The sequence below is a fragment of the Pseudochaenichthys georgianus genome, chromosome 16, assembly GCF_902827115.2.
Source record: "Pseudochaenichthys georgianus chromosome 16, fPseGeo1.2, whole genome shotgun sequence".
In the NCBI taxonomy this organism is placed as follows: Eukaryota; Metazoa; Chordata; class Actinopteri; order Perciformes; family Channichthyidae; genus Pseudochaenichthys; species Pseudochaenichthys georgianus.
This window is the reverse complement of record NC_047518.2, coordinates 13,897,489-13,919,241: the sequence shown is the minus strand read 5'-3', so window position 1 is coordinate 13,919,241 and position 21,753 is coordinate 13,897,489.

Genomic DNA, 21,753 nt, shown 5'->3' with positions numbered 1-21,753 from the left:
TCTAGTTCCATTCACTGCAGTTCAAGGAGCAGCTCGCCAGCCTATTCAACTATCTGTGACACAATATTTAATACTTGTGTTGCTGCGTTATAATTATCATATCATATTTAAATATTATGTAAAGTAGAATTTAGAAATGTAATATTGATGTATTATGTGCGCAGCTCCACTTGCTTGGAACAGCCTACAGTCCAATTTGAAATTGAGCAATTTTATTTCTCTGAATGTTTTTAAGGCACGTCTGCACGAGATGCTTTCTGACACTATGGGTGTTTGTAAGTGTTGGTGAATATGTAAATATGATGTCCTCTATTGTTTGTTTTTATGTTGTTTTTATGTTTCATGTGGAACTGAATTGATGCAGGTCTCCCTTGTAAAAGAGATCCATGATGATCTCAAGGGACCTATCTGTCTAAATAAAGGTTTGAAATTAAATTAAATTAAATGATGATTTTTTTGCCTTAGTTATCGTACATAGGAGCTTCAAAGTGTTTAATATTGCATTAATAAGTATGACATCATACATAAATAATCAGATGGATGAATAAAGTAAAACAAATTATGTGAAATAATACAAAATAATGCTATTTCCTTAATTTGATTTAAAAACATTTGTGTTATCTTCCTCTAATGTTATTTTCATTTTATGGGAGAGAATCTCTTTTTATGACTCTTCAATCTTCGCCCCCTCAACGCTAAATGCAGAGGCCACATTTCACTGTGTTTGCTGTGTGCTCTGCATGTGTGACCATTAAAGAGGGGTTTCATCCCTCCGATTCTATTCTATTCTATTTAGCCAATCACCTGCTGCCAATCTGTTGCCAAGCAGGATCACCGACAGCATGTTAGCTAAGCTGCTAGCTCTTGTTAGCTAGAAAACACAGAGAAAAGACATTGTCTCTCTCTCTCTGTTTGAAATCACAAAATAGGAAACTTAATTACCATTAACCAAAGGCAGCAGTTATCACAAACTGTGTACTCTAATAATCGAACAAAAACACAAGCTAACAAGCCATTTGTTGCCTTGGTTGTTAGCATTTTTGCTATCCAACATAAGTTAGTTACATAATGATAAGTTGAGTTGAATTATGTCTGAATGAATTAACTTCACCATAAGGTGGTTCATATTTAAATATTATTATTCATATGCTCTGTTTAAGACTTTTCTTAAGACTTTTCTCTTTTTTATGTAACAGTGAACTCTTTAGGCTTCCATAATAATGTAAATGTATAGCAAATTAGTCTTTGAGACAGCTTTGCATCATGTGAACCATTCTTGCAGTATCAAAGAGCAACATCTGATAAAAGAACATTGTGGTTTGAGTGGAATTATGGGTTGTGTCACCTTTCACCACAAAACTAGAAGGGGCCTCTCATCGTTTTCTTCTTACATGAGAAACAGCTGCTGTCATGTTTCTCACAGCTGAGAAAAACAGACTGGCACATTATGAGACATCAACAGAGCTGTATAAACATATTCAATTTATGACTATAACAGCAAATGTATCGTGATCTTGCTTTATTTTCTAAAATCAGCTTCCTGTTTTATTTTGAACTTTTCTCAATCTGTGTCCTGACTGTTTTTACTTCCTCTCTTTGTGTGTTTTCCTGCCTTTCTTGATTGTCTGTTTTGGCCTAATTAGTTTCACCTGTTTCTCAGTAGACCTGCAACCACCTGTCCTCCTGCACACCTGCATCTTATCTCCTCATTAGATCAACTTGTATTTAAATCCTGCCCTTCTGTTTAGTCATTGTTGAAGTTCTGTTTTGACCGGTTCTGTTCAGTTTGGCTCTGTTCTGTTTCCCTTGAATTGAGATACCTTAAATACATGTTTTTGTGTTAAAAGTGTGCAGTCTCATGCATTTGGATCCTCCCCATTTGGATCCTCCCCCAGCTCCAATTATCAGTTTTAAACCAGTTTTAAACCAGTTTTATTATTTTTTATCATGAAGCTTTTAAATAGGCTGTTATGCTGCACTCGAGAATTTTTTGATGACATGCTTTTTGATGAGTAAATGGCTTGTAATTTAATTTTTGAAAAACAAAATACTCTTTCATGAATATCATGAAAACAGCTGTGATGGTTTTATTGCCATTTATATATTATGCATTTCGTTGCCAGTGTTGATTAAGTATTTTTTCAAGTAACAAATAAAAAAACAAAAAAGACAAGTGATGTCAAATTGCTGTTATGAATCATCCTGGTTTACCAAATGCAGTTTCCTATTTATACTAATAGGCTTTGATTTTGAAAATGACGGAAATTGGACATATTGTTTCCTTAGTGACTGACATATTTGTGTCCCTCTGTTAGAACCCATATTCCTCACATAGAACAAAAACAGAAAACAATCATAAGTCAAGATCTTGCCAGCTTATGGATTAACTAAGACTGGAAAAACAAAACAAGGAAATGGGGGGGGGGGCTTGAAGATGTAGTGTAGTTGTTAGTTGGGGAAGGAGGGCAGGATGGAGATATGAATTGAACCGGAAAGAGCCTTGTGTCTAATGCTTGCCACATTTGCTCTTGAATGAAGGTCTAATTACCCATCGGTATTCGGTGCCAGCGTTCCCAGGTCCCAGCAGCCCCTGGGCTCGTGTAGGCACTGAGCATCCAGAGCCAGCTGCCTCCCAAACATTTGCAGGTATACAGGCCGGGCTAATAGTCCTGCCACAAGGGAGCCAGATGAAAGAGCAGGAAAGTGCAGCCAGAAGCCCTGAAAAGATTTATGTAAAGACAGGACAGAGACGTAAGGATGAAGCGCTGGCTAAATCCAACAAAACGTACCTGCTGAATAGTGTCCCACATTAGATCTCAGAGATAAATCTTTATGACCTGCATCCCATGTTTGCATGAGACATAATAGTATCAAGAGGGCAAAAGGTCTGTTTGCTAAAGGAAGTAGATTTCTTTCCATATATCTATATAAAGTTGTTTACTGGAATTGTAATCATGTTTAGAGCTATTCTGGAGAACAAGTGTTGTCCCTTGTATACTACATTTCCCACAATGCAACTCAATGTTGTCTTTCTTTGCACACCCCATTTAATTGCATCCCTAGAATCCCACAGCTCCAGTTTTTAACACAAATTCCCTTTAAAATTCCTGAGCCCATGCCAAGATAAAGACATCATCTGTTATTTTTTTTAACTTTGTAACGACCCTTCCAGAGCCACAAAAGACACTGTATTTGTTGGCTGAGTAGAACTATATAAATGATACTTCATGTGTAAAATCATTGGAGTGTCCCTTCAAATACAAAAAAAATAACAGATGATGTGTCAGCAGTACCATCCATTCTATCAGACCACTAAATGGCTAAAAAATATTCAGCCTACGTGTTTGCACGTTTCTGTTTGCATAGTTTTGTTAGGAGTCACCTAAATGTTATTCATAGATATATTCCGGTCAGCAGTGTAATGTCTAAGTAGGAAAGGAAAGTGAGTAATCGTTTATCTTTGTGGAATGTGATTTTCATGAAAGGGTGGGACGGGAACATCGCCAGTCGTGACGACTCCAGATCCATCCTGAGGAACAGGAATTCCCACAAGCTGGATAAACATGCAGTTTGTTGGGGGAATTGGGGTGCTTGATAGTTTCTCTTCTCATCTTTGAACATGGACATTGTCAGGGCTTGGTCATATCTTCGGTCATTGAAAGGAACTGTCCCTCACACAGTTCCACACTCAACTGATTGGATGATGCAGGCTTTGTGTCAGGCCTTTACACAATGGGTTTTTTTCTTTTAGCAATGTATTCTTTTTCATAGTGATGTTAATAACAGGAGCTCTATCACAGAATTTATAATATTAAGTTGCGTAAAAATAATTATACGTTTTTTTTTTTTCGGAACAAGGAAATGTGTCTCACAAATCGTAAACAATAGAATTACCTGAGGGTTATGGGTTTAAGAATTCAAAACAGGGTTAGGGTTAGGGAAGCCTCTGTAGTCTGACCAAAAATGGCAATCTTTTTGACTGCTTTCTAACCTTGAAAAAAGCAGCACATACTGTACCACAAGTGTCCTTTCGCAAAAGCCTGAACACATCAAGACATAAAAGTCTCCAACCCGATACCAAGAGGGAACTCAAGTTATCTTAGGTCACTTAGGTTACAAAAATGAATAATTAGGTTTAATCACTTTAAAAAAAATAATTAGCTGGTTCTATTTGAACTTTTATTGAACATGTATTGCTTCCTTAAGCAGCATGTAGTTTTGGATAAAACATGGTTGCCTCTTTGATATCACTGGGACTTTCTTTTATGCTTTATTTCAAATTGAAGGTGAAAACATACAACAACACATTTTAATTCCCCAGTTTTATGTCTATTTTGATCTAACTTAATGGTGTGTATTCTAATAAGTGATGTATCTGTGATAGCAGGATAACTATAGAGACGACTGGAGGACGAAAGAATCCTTAAGGAGGGACGATGGGTGGTGCCAGACATTTTACGGCCTCCAGTATTACTTCAGCTTGTTTTCTAGACGGCATGTGTCACTATTGGCTCAGGAAAGACAGAAATAATACAGCAGTGGCTTTGAGAGAACAATATAAATGTAACCTTCTAGAGAATGCAAATTGTGTTTATCCTAATGGATTCAGACAGAATTGATGGACATTGGGCTAACCTGAACAACCACACATTTGAATTTAGTTTCCTTAAGGGATTTTCTGTGTGTTTTCGTTTCACTGCATGGTCTTTGTGCCTGCCACTGACTGCTCCAACCACGTATATATTTCTTTCAACATTATAATGTCTAATGTGTGTTCTTTTGTGTCTGTCTCTCAGCGAGTTCACATATGCACGTCGGTATTTGTGTTTTCACATGTAATTACTGTGAATCAACTCTTTGTGCATGGTTCAAGCCATAAAACAAGAGAGAAAGAACATCGTTATGCTAGTCGGGCACCTCACTAAAGCGCTCCAGTGACAGAAAATGAAAAGCTGTAATTCCTCCTGTGAAGTGAAGTCTGACTTGTCGGAGTAAAGCACTTCCTATCCTTTTGTTCGGATCTCAAAGGGAATTATAGGGGAGAGAGTTAGATATGGCTGTTAATAAGACCACCGAGCCCTGACCAGACGTCAAAGTGATTTAGACCATGACAGTTGTATTAAACTCATAAAAGCAGATTACCTCTAACCATAGCCCTGATATTCATATGTTGGACCTATAGACAACATGAAATGTATTTCCTACTTAGAAGTAGAATATTTAGTTACACAAGAAAATCTATTTTGACTTCAATTATTGGAGCTAATTTCAAAGAAAACTAGAATGGGACCAATTGTGCATTCATGTGCTCTTTTGAAGTTCCCATTTCTCGGGTTGGTCATTCTTCGGCCTTTCATTTGTTCCCGAGACGTACTGAAGCAAACAACTTAGACGCTACGTAGAGGTTGCATTACATTGGTCAAAGCATTTAAATAACACATGGATATCTGCTCTGTTTTAGTAACTAACTTTTCCAATTATTCCAACGCCACAAGAAATGTTAGTGAAAATGAAACTTAATTTGTGTTTCCAAACATCCGTTGTTCAGACCCGCTCCAAAATTCAATGGATTTAACCATGTCCATAGTCCATGCTACATTAATACACCAAGTTTCCTGAACATATAAGCAGTCAGTTTTCCTTAATCCTGATGACAGCCGAATAGCATAAATAGCACAATAACATGTATAACGATAACGAGCAACATCTCTTTCCATGAGGATGCACACCTACATGTTTTGTTTTTTTCCCAAAGTCATCGGTTGATGAAGGAAGCACATTTTTGGCCAGAATGGATGCCTTTAGTCATCATATTGATAAGCAAAGAGGAAGCAAAGGGGTTGGGGCTGGGTGAGGAAGAGGGTGGGTTGAGGGGATGGGTGCATGGAGATCAATGGGCTAATAAAACAAATCGATAGAATGAAACCACAGAAAAAAGTGAAGTCATTAATTTGCAAAGACAGGATGATCCCACCAACCACATGCATTGATTAGAAAGGAGGTCTGTGGAGAACCTTCAGGGGGTATCATATTAGTGGAGGGAAACAATGGCCATGGTGGGGGAGAGGGGGGGGGTCGCTTTCCTCGGAGGGTGTGCTGCTGTACTGATGAAGGAGAATAGGTTAACCGGTGGATCAATGGCCTCTTCAGCATAACTCGGAGACATCAGCGGCTCTGTGTTTGCTCTCCGATGCACTGTCAACACAATATATCTGCAGGTGTGATGTTTTCTCTGCTTATGAGCGCAGTCCCCATTGATTTCCAACCCCCCCCCCCCCCCCACCTTTTTTTCAAACCAAGTGTACTCAAGCATGATTATGATATTGAATACATCATAGAGGTACAAAGAGGTCTGCAAACAAGGTCAAAGGTGAGCGCTAATGTTCCATTTTTATCAATAAGATTATTGTTAATCATGATTAGTAGTCAATAATATTGGGCTGAGTTATACATAATAAGGGCTATTACAAGGTAATGCGAGGGTAAAGGTGGAGGCGTAATGCGTAGTTTGAGAAATGACTGTTTTTTTAAGGAAGGTGGAAACACACACATGCAGAGACTTAATGCAAGACCTCTGTTTGAACCAAGATTCATGTTTCTAGAAAGGCCTACCCCCCAATTGCTAAACGTCAAATATACATACAGTACCATTTGACCACAAGACATGGACACCTGTAACTTTTCAATCTAATTTATGTTACCATATTCTGCCTGATCACTAACCTATAATGATCCCCAAAGCCAAAAATCGGAAAAGTTCTCCTTCGGTCAGAGTTCATCCGATCTGCAGACACAGCAAAGCTTGTCTGCAGCCATTTTCAAGGGGGGGGGGGGGAAGAAGGTGATGTGAGATTGACGACTTAAATACTTCATTAATCAATGCTGCAGCCAATGTGTTGTTTGGTGATTGGTGGAGAATTCAGGCAATCCATCTTTCCTACCGGCAACTGGCATTCAAGATTCTCCTCAGGTTCTCCATGCGATGCCCATATTTTTTTATTTCCAGGGTTAACCTATGCTGCAGATATTTGTGTTGGGGTTGGGGGGTCCACTTTTAACCCCTTCACCTGATATTAGAGTCTGTCAGGTATGCTACAGAAAGCGAGCTAAGCTACACACAAAAGTAGACAAGCAAGTTAATTCACTGTCCTCAGTACTCCAACTCAAAGTAAATCATACCACAGAAATGTGAAGGCATTCGTATGATTACTGTAATGATATGTTAATGAGCTAATAACTAAGGAGGTTGACAGTGTGTGTCAGCACTGTATTTTAACTGGTGTATTGCCTGGTTGGTTTTTGGAGGGAAATCAGCAGGATTGTTATGCTTGCTGGACCTAAAGGACGAAAGGTTCTTTTTAATGCAAAGCAGACATAAACTAATTCTGCTTTACACCACAAAAATCATGTTCAGTACATATATTACTAGATGGAAGACTTCTTTTTAGTGCAACATTTTCTTGCACGGTGTGATAGTGTTAGGCAGATGGGAGGAAGAAAATAACTTCCAACATTTGTATCTTCTTTTGTAAGGCCAACCAGGGTTTGTCACTGCTTTTCTTACCATATCTCATGTCACATTTAAAGGATAAGTCTGGCGTTATTCTTTATGTTGGCTTATTGTCAACAAGATCTTTGAAAAGATCAAATCCAATATTGTGTTCTCACAATGCATTACTTTGGAAACCAGCTACAAGCCCACTAATTCCGACAGAAGTCACAATATTTAAAATGGTTCACAAATATATAGTTTAAAGATGACATATTATGCAAATGTTCAGATTCATATTAGTTCTTGTTCCTTTTTAGCTCCCATTCTGCACTGGCTGGTTAGCTGGCCTGCAATGTTGTGATTGGTCAGCTGCTTAGCGATGTCCCGCCTGTTAGCAAATCACGTACAATATGTTGAAGCAGTCAGCCAATAAAACTGTGAATGTTTCACATTGATGTCACCTCTTACAGAGGTAAACAAGGAGTCCAATCGAGGCATTTCAGGCAGGGGGGAGTTTGTGAGAGAGAAACTCCCTCTGGCATGAACTGGGATTTTTTCAAGCATCATTTATTTAAATATAAAAAAAATATCCCCTCTCAGTGAAAAACAACATGCTATAAGTGTGAAAGCATAGCAGCAAATATGAGATATACAATGACGTGCATAATGAAGTTTAACATCAGACATTACAATTTCTCTTCATCCTCATCTCCCCGTCTCCACCCTTATGTGGTTATAGTAATACTGAAGCCCCTGGGTTTTGCTTAATTAAAATACATCCTTTTTTGTTCCCCTCGGAGTCCAATGATAGAATAACTATGAAATGGGGTTGGCTCCTTGAGGAGTTAGCCAATGTTGTGTCAGGCAGCCACTCACAGCTAAATCAACAAAACCCTGCAAAGAGGGAAGGAGGGAGGGAGAGAAACAACGAGGGAGTGACATAGGTTGGGGTGAGGGAGGAAGCGGGGGTGGTGGGGAGCCCACATCGTGTAAACCCTTAGCTTTTCACACTGAGCGCCGTTTTCATGCTAAGCTCAGAGATTGAACCGAAATCCTCTCACTTATCCTCAAATCCGAGATGAAATACTGTCAGATGTAGTGTGATCCAGGGAATTTGGTGGGAGACTGACAGGCAGGGCAGAGACGTACGAGTGACTGAGAGTGTGTGTGCTCGTGCATGAGGTGGAGGAGGAGGCGGAGAGTGGGAGATACTGTGAAGGGAGGAGATTTAATACAATGATTTGTCAGAGGCAGAGTGAGTGACTCATGTCAGTTTGATGCCTGGTAACCAAGGACACAGTTGAGAATAAACCACACGCTGTAGCCCTATGTCTTTTTTATTTCACAGTTAGTTTACTTTCAAACATAAATACAAGGAGTTTATTTAAAATAAAACACTGCAGTTGAATAAGGTACACATCTTAAGACACCATCATGAACTTGATTATTTACATTAAAGATACCGTATTGTGCTTTTTGGGTTTTCACCTCCCTGTAGTGTAGAGTGTTATATAGGTTTTCCTGCATGTAAATGGTCTGCAAAAGCTAAAATCCCAAAGTTCCCTCAAGAGGGAGTTTCTCCCCCGCACACACACTTTTTCGTATTACAGACACAGGTGAAGAAGTACTCAGATCTTGTACTTAAGTAGAAGTAGTAGAAGTTCCAGAGTGAATGAATACTCTGTTACAAGTAAAAATCCTGCATTTAAAATGTTACTCAAGTTATAGTACAAAAGTATTATCATCAAAATATACTAGTACCAAAAGTGAAAGTACTCATTATGCAAACTGGCCCAGTTTTGATTCTAATTATTGATGCATTTAAGTTTAAGGTGCAGATAGTTTTGATAATAATATAATTTGTATACTGCTGTGATAAACAGCAGGTGTAACTAAAGTCTAATTTAAGTGTTGATTATATTTCACATCATTAATCCAAATCTGTAGGGTAACTAAATGTACAAAATAAATCTAGTGGAGTGAAAGTACACGATTTACCTCTGAATTGTAGTGGAGTAGAAGCACAAAGTAGCATGAAATGGAAATACTCAAGTAAAGTCAAAGTATTTCAAAATGGTAATTAAGTACAGTACTTGAGTAAATGTACTTACCCCTGATCGCAGGTTTTCAGAAATTCCATATTTAAATATGCAAATTAGGCGTTAACTATTCTAACTTGTGGTGAAATGATTTTTCCACTAGTCTGAAAGACATTTCAGAGAAAGAGGACTGTACATGGCAACAATTTGCATACCATTAAGTGTAATTTTGGGAGCTGTGTATGTTCTGTCGTCAGATGTTTTATGTGGGTCTGATATTTAGTGGGTGTGTGTATGTCCCTCATCCCTGAATAGCTCCAAGGCACAGGCAGGAAATGGAGTCCTGGCATTTTGTTTTGCATCAGTGCTCCTCTTTATTAGAGAGGAACAGAATCGGCATAGAATAATAATTGGAAAATTGTAAGCTTGCTTTCATTATAATTAGCGTGATCGCAGGATGCAATAATCCAATTATTTGACTTAAAAGCAAGTTTCCTCATCCCTCCGTGGTGTGTTGCAGGATGTGTAACCTCATCCCGCGTGGACTTGACGGTGCCATGGCGAAAAACCCTCTCTCCCCCTCTAACATGTAAACACCAGCATGCTTGAGTGTGCTCAGACAGCTGAACATACACTGACATATGAACACCATTTAGGGTGCCACCACATAAACACACGCGTGCACACACTTCAACAACATACAAATAATTGAGTAAGATTTGCTGGTACATTAAGTTTAATGTGTTTGACATTTGGGCGGCAGGATATGGTGGAGGTATATGAAGTGGAGGAGCCGCGCCACGTCTTTCTTCAATCAGGGCACTGCGGGGCTCCGTTTTACAACCCGGGACGCAAAAAAAAGTGAGGGCCCGTCAAAGGTAATTAGCGCTGTTGCAAATGGATGCAGGTCACAGCTCTCAGCGGATTGGTCCACAGAAGGGGTCACCGAAGGTCAAACCTCCAGTATAGAATGATATAAACAATCATCTATAGACCACAAACCAATCAATCTCTTTTAACACTATCCACTTCCTGGTTGGCTGCTCTCCGAGGTCAGAGGTCAATGTGCAAAAAGACAACTGAGCCGAGAGGGAAGCATATCGTACTGATTATCTATTCATTCATGTTTTAAGAATCAATACACCAACAAAATATATGAGGGTATTCAAATTATTATATATAAAAAAGCATTTTTTATCTGCCCATTCTTATGCATTAATTTACTGTATATTTATTTATTATTTTGTTATTTATTTATTACTTGTTTGTGAACTAAACATGCGCCCCTTTTTTATATATTTGTTTTGTATGATATTTTTGTAAAATGATCTGCTTAAAAGTATTATTTCTGTGCATGCTTATACATTTATTAACTTTGATCTTTTTATTATTTTCTTAAATTTGTATTGCTTGTTTGTTTTTTTGGGTCAGAACGAGCCTTTTTTGGAGGTGCTGAGTTTAAATGGGGGGGATTGAGGGGATGACATAAAGAACATAAATAAGTTTCAAGCTGTCTATTGCACAGTTTAAATCATACTTCTTTTTATTTTCGCACACTGAATGAAGCCACTCCAACATCAACATGAAGTTCCTTGCAATTAGCCGAACAGAGAGAAAAGGACAGAAAGACTGAGAGAAAGGGGGAGGGGGGAAAGGAGATGAGGTGGGGGGGGGGAGAAAAGATGGAAACCAACGCTTGAGGAATTGTATTACCAGAGCCTTTTCTCATTATCATTTAGCCGTCTTTTATGGCCCACCAGTAAGAGATGATGTTCCCATGACCCCGCACAATACACAGACATATTATTCAATCCTGCTGCGATGAAATTCCTGCAAATAAAACCTTTGTGCTGGGCAACAGCTAATTATTTGACAGATTGGCCCCCTTCTGGCTCAGGTTACAGTGTAGGGTGACTATGTTTTTGCCCCCCCACCACCACCACCAGCGCTCACCGACTCTCCCCCTAGCCCCAGTGCAAAGAGGGGCCACTTTGAGAAAAAATCCCAGAGGGCCTCATTCTTTTCAGGAGATTATATATTTCAACCCCCCCCCCCCCCACCCTCCCTCCTACTTATTTCCCTTCCTCCTCTTCCCAACCATATATCTATCCAAAATCAGGGGAGCGTGGTGACAGCAGTCATTTCATAGTTTAAAAGGGTGTTCTCAAGCAGAAATATTGAATCTTCCCACGAAAATAAAGTTTGACTGCTACAAAGACGGTAGAAAATGTAGTGTTTTTTTACTCTATTATTCTATTTTGTAAGTACTACTGTACTCCCCCCCGTAATACGAAGTTAGAGAGCGTGGAACATTAACGGATTATGGTTTTGGGTGGGCTTTGTCCTTGGCATTGATTCAGTCCACTAATAACAAGAGTTTGTCATTAGTGTTCGGACATGGACCACCAAGATAAATGCCAACACATGTTTAAATTATCTGAGGAGTAATGGCGTTTCCCTCCCCATAACTATCTCCATGTTGACTCCACTAGGCAGACATTTTGAGTTATCAGCCCATGTTTAATCTGTTGCTTATTTTGCACCCATGCAGATGGTATAATTCAAGAGGAAGTATGTGTTAAAAGACCTTTAAACTAAACAACTAATTAAAATAATGTGAGGGGACTCCTTTTAGGATCATTGACAGATAACTGAAGTTTTTTTATGAAGTATGTCAATAATATAAAATTATTAATATCAAGTATAAAAACTGTGATTCTATGTTTTAAATGCATAGAGAGACCTAACTTTAGAACGCTGTATTAATAAAATGTGTTTCTATTTAGAAATATATAATGTCATTTGAATAATATAAGATGAATTATTGTATTTTTTATACTAAAATTGTAATCCTACATTTTTTTTAAAGAAAAAAGAAATATCAAACAACCTTATATGAGCTATTGTATATCCCTCATGTCCTATCCCTTTAAAAATATAAAATAATTATTAATTATAGTAATTGTAATAACAGTAGTTATTATATATTTGATACATAAAATAAAAACATGAAATATATGGCTCTATATGTAAATGTGTGGCTCTATGAAACCTGATGTACTTATATGATTCTGTTTTCTTCAAGTTTGTATTTTGTTGGTCGAACGCACTTATTGTAAGTCGCTTTGGATAAAAGCGTAAGTTAAATGCAATGTAATATATAATGTAAAATATATATTGAAATATTCCTTTTGTACCCCACTTCCCCTTGAAAACTAGACTAAAAGTCACTGATAATTATTATAATCCTGGCATTATAAATCCACAGCTCATGCCTTTAACCCAAGAGAACTAAAACAGGGAACTGTGATGTTGTCAGAATTCTACCATAGGTTATTATAACAGAACAGGGAATTGAAATCATATAATGAAACAAGGCGATATAGAAGTTGGTCTATGTACAATGGCAACTTGTGTGCAATGCCCTTGCACCACATTTAATAAAGCACTACTGAGAAACAGTTTAGCTTTAAAATAGATGTTAAAACATGCACTTACAGTAATGGCACCAAGGTCGTGCTTAGCCTGAAATATTTTAATTAAGAACATTGTGTGTTGTAATTGACCTAGCTAACCAACAAATCTTTGGAACATATTCAAATTTTTATAAATTATACCAATTTACAAACCTAATTTGTTAAAACTCGAGTGGAGAACTAGTTAAGTTTACTCCAAAAGTAACTTGACCCACCTTCACATTCTCCACCTTCTGTGTGTCTGCATAAATGCTAGCTGTTCTCCGGTTGCATGTCTGGGATGCCCGACTACTGTGTTCACCTGGCATGAACCCAAGCGAGCGGAGCCTGGAGTATTCATTGCTCAACCTGGGTGAAGGTCATGGAGTCCAGCCCTTCCCCTGCTCCGCTCCCCAACGAGCAAACATATGGTCATGGAGCACCTTGAACATGTTTGGGTGACCAGAACTACTTGGCCTGATCCGCCACAGCCAAAGAGGAGCCGAAGGAGGTTTTAGGCTCACCTTGTTATAGAACAAGGATAAGGAAGGGAGGCTGACAATCATTCACTGCTTGCTCTAAAAACAAAAACATCCGAAGTCCCCCAACTAGATAAAAAATGCATCCCCTCCTCTTGTTTCTGTAGATATAAATGCATGTAATCATAAGGTACAAATATCATCACCCCGTTGTTCAAACAGCCGAGCCTCGTGTAATCGCTTCCATGTTTCCTCCTCTGTGTTATGCTCATTAGTGGGTGACCTAAAGGCATGTAGGGAAAAAAAATCTTTGGATAATGGATGCTTGCTGTTTTGAGACAGTACAAATAAACAGGTCTGCGGCTTTTATAATGAATATGCTGTAAACATCAGCCCTGAGTGTGAGTACATCACAAAGCTCATAACGCCATTGGTGTGTACGTGTTTGCATGTACAGTATGTGTTCATGCAAACAAGTGTGTGTCATTGCTCGTGTGTGTGTTTGTCTTTGGGCAGGCTGGAGGGTGGAGATGATGACTCGCTGTTAGACTTTGTGAATGGGATGTGAGAGTGTCTCTGGTGTCTGGCCCAGGTGGTGACTGGAAGGCTGACTTCATTAGCCTTAAAGAGGAAACAAAGGAAGATGCATTGTAAAAAAGTGCCATCCCTCATCTGCGAGGCCACCGCCTGACACATTAGGAATCTGTATGCTCAATTAACCACTGGCAGGCTCATTTTTCCTCTCCCTCTCTTTCTCTCTTACTCACTCTTGATCAAACAGAGCAAGCTAAAACAATGACACTGGACTGAAGCAGGACTTAATATACAGCACATTTATGAAGTTACAACATACTTTTGTTTGATTTGAATTGAAGGGCATACAAACTTGATTTTGTATTTATATTATATCAGTTTAAGTTATATAAATTGGTATTTCCCAACCTATTTTTTTTTCAACAATTTGTCCCGTAGAACTGAAGCAAATATTGCTGAAAATACTTCCGTAACCTTTGTCTATAAATTGCACCACTGTCTCGTTGCAGGAGGAAGAGGAAAATCTGATGCCCGGGAGAACAGGAAATCACATGCCAAAAACACATTACTCCTGAAGTCCAATTTTCACGTGAGTTCTGTTATTATAAAATAGTTAATTTACATGGGAATTTCTACATTGCAAATTCCAAACATGCCAAATTCACAAAATTGATAATTACCAACAGTTGTCTTTTCCTTTCCAACTCCACACCCCAAGTTTTTATTCTCCCTTTGGAACCACAAAATGCTTTATATAGGTTTGTTCTCACATGTTCAGTATTACTACGCAAGACCTATGTCATACGTTGATGTCTGAAATCCTCTTTAATGAGTGCTAATATAATGCATCATTAAGCAAATGTGTAATACACATAAAAGTGTTGCAAAACAAAAAAATGTTAACGGACACACAATGTTGACCCCTCTCATTGACATGATCATGTGCACAAGCAGCACAAAGACAAATCTGACACCTTCTCCAACATTCCCTTCCATGTACTGGGTGGCAACCTGAGGATCCTTATCTTCCCATGAACCTCCTGTGAGAAATGACAATGAGGAACTGGCTAAGGTGGGATTTTGCGTGGTGTTGGGGGAGGGGAGGGAAGTCACTATGATACGCATCAGCCTTTGATTAACGAGGTGAGCGAGACACTCTTTAAAATTGTAGGGGTCATGGCTTAGGAGGCCTCCATACAGCACTTCGCCACACTTCACAGGGCCAAATTCTCTTTAATATCGGACCCGCCCCTTTCTGTCTACTCTGTCCCCCCTTCTCTTTCTCCCCCCCTGTCCATGCCTCTCTTCTGAGGTCTATAAGAGAGATGAAAAATGACATGCAGCTGGCCAAGTACTTCCTTCCCCTTGTCAGGGTCAACAGTTCACAATGCTGATGGAGACCCTCACACCTTCATTAATAAGAGCTCCCCTGCACTCACACAGGTCGCTTTGCCGCATCGCTGGACGGCCATCACTCCTACCTTAGTCTGGATTTCTTATCCTTACATTCCTCATCGCTGCATTAGTCATTTTATACTTCCATGGCCAAGTGATGAACAGCCAAACTCTGCATCTGGTTAGGGTAAAAATATCAGGATAAAACAACCAATCTCATAACTTATGCCTAAACCTATCAATGACGGACAAAAGTGTGTTGGTTCCAGTGGGATTGTATTTCTGAAGCAATGGAACCTCGTAACAATGGACTTGATATTGGGAAATATGGGCTTTTGGGTCAAATGTGTATTACTTCCCAAAATTAAAGAAGCCTAATGGCCCGTCCACACAGCGGCGTGCGTTGAAAGCTTCACCATTCACTTTGAATGGGGTGACGTCACTTTTTGCCGAACTGCATTGTGGGAAGCGACGCGGAGCGTCGCTGGCGTGGCTCGCTGCAAAAGTTGAGCAATGTTCAACTTTTGACGCCTCGGCAGAAGCGTCAGCCAATCGAATCATATGCCAGTACAAATTCTAGCCAATCAAACCACTGCTTGTGTGTCCGGGGCGGGAGATTCATGTGATTGGTTGTTGGTCGAGTTTCAGACACGCCCGCCGGCAAGCGACAACGCACGCCGCTGTGTGGACGGGCCGTAAGTACAACAGAGGAGGTATCCATGTCTTCACAATTGGTGTTTAAGAACAATAGGCCATCTTAACAGTGCTCTACGATAAGTTCCCTATGCATACAACATTTTTTATTTTAAACCAAACATTTTGAACATCATCATGACTTTAATAAAATGTGAACATTACTCATCGTTGCATGTTACATTATTGCATTAAAAAGTATTTAAAGTGGGGATATCTTTTTTTCTTCAGGCTGTCGTCATCAGTTGCTCACTTACTCACTTGGGTCACACCACTTAAGTCTGTCTGGGTTCAAAAAGGCATCACAGCCTCCAGTGGCCACTAATGGGACTTTAAGACCTTTGATCTTTTAAAAGAAAAACGACTTGTAATGACTAAAACATCTTCTAAATAAGAATATAAAGGGACAACTGCACTGTAAACACATTTTTTGTAAAAAAGCGAAAATCTTCTGGCAGCTGAGGTGCCAGAAAATGTCCGTTAAAAAAACGAAAAAAAACGTAAAATAAAATACGGAGACAACATGTAAAACTAGAGAATGCAATTCCTGAAGAAATTGCTAGTGGGAATGCTAAAAAGCTGACGCTGAATTGCTATTCTGAAATGTAATGTGTAAGAAGAAAGTGAAGAATTTAGATTGAAATGATACATGAACACTGGGGGCTTGAATGTGTGATAAGAGAAGACAAGAAAATAAAAAAGCTTGGAAAAGCAGCAGAATATTTGAACTGCAAACTAACTTGATGACGAATGATCTGTCGCCATGGCAATGGTATTTTATGACACCCCATAATACGCGTAGATGTTTTGATGGCTGCATCGTTACCAAACCTGAAGTTTTTGGCCGGTTTCTTTTTTTTAACCCTTCTAAGCTTGCAGTAGCGAGGGCGGAGTTTTCAACCATGGAACCAGTGTTTTCACTGAAGTTATGAGAACACCGTGTTTCATAGCGAGCATTGTGTTGCCATGGCAACGGATTTGAAGACATTTCAAAACTGTCACGTCTTCATGGCTGGACAGTTAGCACATGTGAAGTTTGAGCACTTTTTGACCATTTTCATAGGAGTTATAGCAATATTGTGTTTTACGGTGAGGGATGCGTTGACATGGCAACAGCTTTTGAGGAAAACTCACTCATGGCACATAGACATGTTGAGGGCTGGACCATTAACTGTCATCTGAAGTGTGGTGGTGTTTTGACCATTCAGTTACGACAACATCGTGTTTTTTGGCGAGGGATGCGTTTCCATGGAAACAGCCGTACCTCAGTTTTGGCGTAGAGCTGTTGAGGCATGGACCGGTGATATACAAGCGAAGTTTTGGGATGATCGGACCGTGTCCATTGGAGTTACAGCGACATCGTGTTTCATGGTGAGGGATGCGTTTCCATGGAAACGGCATATGATGACACCCCATAATTGACATAGAGCTGTTGAGGGCCGGACCGGATAATGGTTAACATTATCTGAAGTCTGGTGCTGTTTTAGACCATTTGCATAGGTGTCACGACAACATTGTGTTTTATGGCGAGGGATGCGTTTCCATGGCAACAGCCTATGGTGAGATCTCAGATTTGGCGTAGAGCTGTTGAGGCATGGACCGGTGATATACAAGCGAAGTTTGGGGGACGATCAGACCGTATCCATTGGAGTTACAGCAACATCTTGTTTTATGGCGAGGGATGCGTTTCCATGGAAACGGCATATGATGACACCCCATAATTGACGTAGAGCTGTGTTAACCATTATCTGAAGTCTGCTGCTCTGAGCATGTCAGTTGGAGTTATGACATCATCGTGTTCCATGACACAGGTGTTTATATTTGAGCTAACGACATGTCCAGAGATCAAAGGTTTCCATGGTGATGTGCAGTAATCAGTGAGAGGAGAGCATTTTCATTGTTATGAATGAGAGGTAAACCTCTTACATGTGAACGTTTTGTTGAAGAACCGTAACAGATATCGGTGAGGTTTCAAGGCGTGAAGCATGTCAAGGAACTTGAGCATCTGAAGTGTACTTTTTGTGTCGGGTTAATAATGTGGCCTTTTTGGCAGATTAACTAAAGGTGTGCCGGCTGCTGTGGTGGGGAAAGATGAGGCTGAACTTACAATGGGGTTTAAAGAGCCTGTGACAGCCTCCCAACAACTGTTGTGCAATGAAATATTGGGCTACTAGTCATCTTGAACCGTCAGTTTAAAAAAGAAGGTGCGATACCGTTCCAATAAATATCAATAATTTCGAACATCGCGGGGAAATTCCTTCGACTCATTTTGAAGTTTTGGGGGAAGCCGGAAGTGACGTCAATGCGAGAGAGCCAAACACGGACAAAGTGTGTTGTCATGCGTAGAAATGTTGAATTACTGAGTTTAGGCACGTTAATAACGTTTTAATGAAGTTGACTGCAGTATATTCATATTTGTCAGTGCTTTCATGTCAATTCGGCGAACATAAACATAAATGATCGTGGTGAAGATGATGATTAAATTAGGATTAAAATCGGAGCTGCTGAATTTCCTCCCGTGGGATGTGATATAAAAACAAATCGATTATTTTTGTAGTTGTAAACTCAAGTGGATGAAACTACATTTATTAGTGCTTTCATGTCAATTCGGCGAACATATGATACATTAAATGATCGTGAGGATGATGATTTAAAAATCGTTTGTTTGAGCCGGTCTGCATTTCCTGATGAGAAAACAAACCGATGCTTTTTGTAGTAGTACACCAACGTGGATTAAACGTGTGTTTTTTTTACCACAATGTCGGGGAAATTAATGGATAAAATGCACGGATTATTATTATTATTATTATTCCCACTCCGATCGGGACACTAGGTCCACCGTTTCCCCGCAGCGAGGCTCCCCCGTTGACAGTTTACGTGGGCTGGGCTGGGTGCAGTGGCGGACTGGCCATCCGGACGAATCCCGATGGGCCGGTACCGAAGTGGGCCGGTCGGATAAGTCACTAGCACATCCCCCACTCCCCCGTTGACAACTTACTAGCGGTACCGAAGTGGGCCGGTCGAGAGTCCCGGGCTGATTTTTAGTCCCGGTCCACCACTGGCTACATGACCGTATGATCGCCCATATTGACGCACCTAATTCCTCAACTTCTAACAGATACAACATAAACCGATCCTTCAGCCTCATATGAGCTCTCAGACACGTTCAAAATTAAACTGTCATCGCTGTCTGAGCTTGCTGCTGTGTGCGCCATTGTGCGTTTACATGCAGATGCTGGGATCCTTAACGGTGCAGCTGGAGCGCTGTGCCCGCAATGACGTCACACATAATTTGGCGGGACTTGAAGAATACCCGAGAAGATGCAGAAAATGGTCAACATTGAAGGGCAGATTAATGGTTATCAAAGTACAAATATCCAAAATCAGTTCAGTAACAGATTTTCAAGGGGACAATATTTACTCAAATTGATGGGTTTGGATGATGAGGGAAACTCGTGTCACAGGCTCTTTAATGGAGACATGTTGAAAGTTGTTGTCATTTCATGCCCTCAAGAGGCATTTTGTTTAATTATTTAGCTTACATTTTTTTTTTTCAAGCTACGAGATGTTTTCCTACGTTTCTCATGAAAAATTATGTCTCAGGAATGTAAGGTTTGGGAATTATGGCAGGTTTAAAAGAAAATATGAAGGCAAAATTAAATCTGTCCTCCACTCTAGCTGTGACATCATGCACTCTAAAATCTGAAGAAGGCCTCTTTATCAAGGTCTGAACAATGTTTAATATCTCTAAAAGTATGAATCAGATTTAAAAGTTGTGTTACACGAATAATGTCAGAAATATGTGTAACATTTTTAAGTTGGAATTAAGTTTTTGAGTGAAAGTATGAAGGAGCAGTTGAAGTTGCATGAAGATTGTTCAAGTCTGAAGAGTTTCTCCATTGACTTCCATGTTAAAAATGTGATGAATTATGGGATGTATCTCTGGAATTATGAAAGTTATGAATAAGAAAACCGAGCCGAGCTGAACGTTTTGATGTTTGAACGGAGTTTCTGCGATGTGGAATGTGGGAGAAGAAGAGGTGCAAAATAACCCGCCGGAATAATAAATAATTTTGTGCGTAGCATAACAGATAGTTGGAATGCTGTATCAGCATTCCCAGTAAAAAACAGTACTAAATGTATTAACACATTTACAACACATTTACAGTAAATACATAGGTATATACAATATATAACAATTGACATAGTGCATATAGCAGTAGGGCCTACCAGTAATAAAATAACTGAATAAATAACTAAGCTGAGTAAAGTGACATGTGAAAAGTAAAATTACAGTGAAATGAAACGATAGTGCGTTCCTCACCACTGCTATCTGTTTCCTCTATCTAGGGATGCTCCGATCGATCGGTCACCGATCGATATCGGCCGATACTCACTCTTTACCGATCGATCGGTGCTCTCTAAACATGCCGATCGCGAGAGCCGATCGCGAGAGCCGATCGCATGACGTAAAATGCATGACACTTTTCTCTGTGTGCGGCAAAACAAGCTCGCCAAAATGGCTTCACCAGTCTGGCATTATTTTAAGGTGTCTGAAAAAGACAGTAAAATAGCGGAATGCAACGTGTGTGTGAAGCAGAAATCCTGCAGCTCCGCCCGCCGGACCGGTAAGCGGAGCGAAACACACAAGAGTTAGACCTAACACACTTAGCTATTTTATCTACCTCTGGAACAAGCTAAACTAGTTATAAATATATTTATTCTTCACTGTCGGGTCACTCATTACTGGATCAGTGAGCTGCATGAGATACTGACTGGCTGTCAGGAGAGGGAGAGAGGGAGAGAGAGAGGAAAAGAGAGCGCTTCCGCTCATTTCTCCCGTGTTATTATTATCCAAAGTGAATGTTAACTTGAATAATGTACATCATTTGAATGTAATAATTAAGTTGATTGTTGTGTGTGGAAGCTCCAGTGAATGAGCCCCATTAACTGAGTTTAAACATCACTTTAAATGGAAGATTTAAAGTGATGTTTAAATCTTCCATTTAGGCCCCGCCCACTCGATCGGATCGGCGATCGGTATCGGCCGATACTGATTCCAGCGATCGGCGATCGGCCCCGAAATTGGCAATCGGAGCATCCCTACCTCTATCCTAGTGTCTTTTGGGTCTGATTCCTCACTACTGACGTCTGCCTCTCGGCCCTCTCTCCTTATTTCTTCTGCCTCAAGTCACCACTGCTATCTGGCTCCTCTGTCGTCTTGACTTGTGGTTCTGCAGGCTTAGTTCGACCTAGGAATTTCAACAATGCTCCTGTAAAATATATAGTTATAGTATTGTGTCAACATTAAAATAACATAAATTGGACAGCAAAATGTGAAATTCCATTGACTGTAGGCTACATACACACAATTGTCAGCAGGGGCGATGACAACTAAAATGTGAACTAACTTGAATGCATTAGTCTACAACACATAGCCTAACTAATGTTAGCCTACATAGTTACTAACATCAGCAGACATAGACTAACTGTGGTTAAATTACTTAACTAGCTAGCTATAGCAACAGAAAATATTTTCATTCATCATCTTCACCAGTCAGCCGCGATGCTAATTTGTGCTATGTTAAACTCCATTGACTTATGCTAAAAATTTTAGCGATCTAAAAGTCTGCTATTTTTGGCTGTTTTGGGTCGACTTCAGTTGA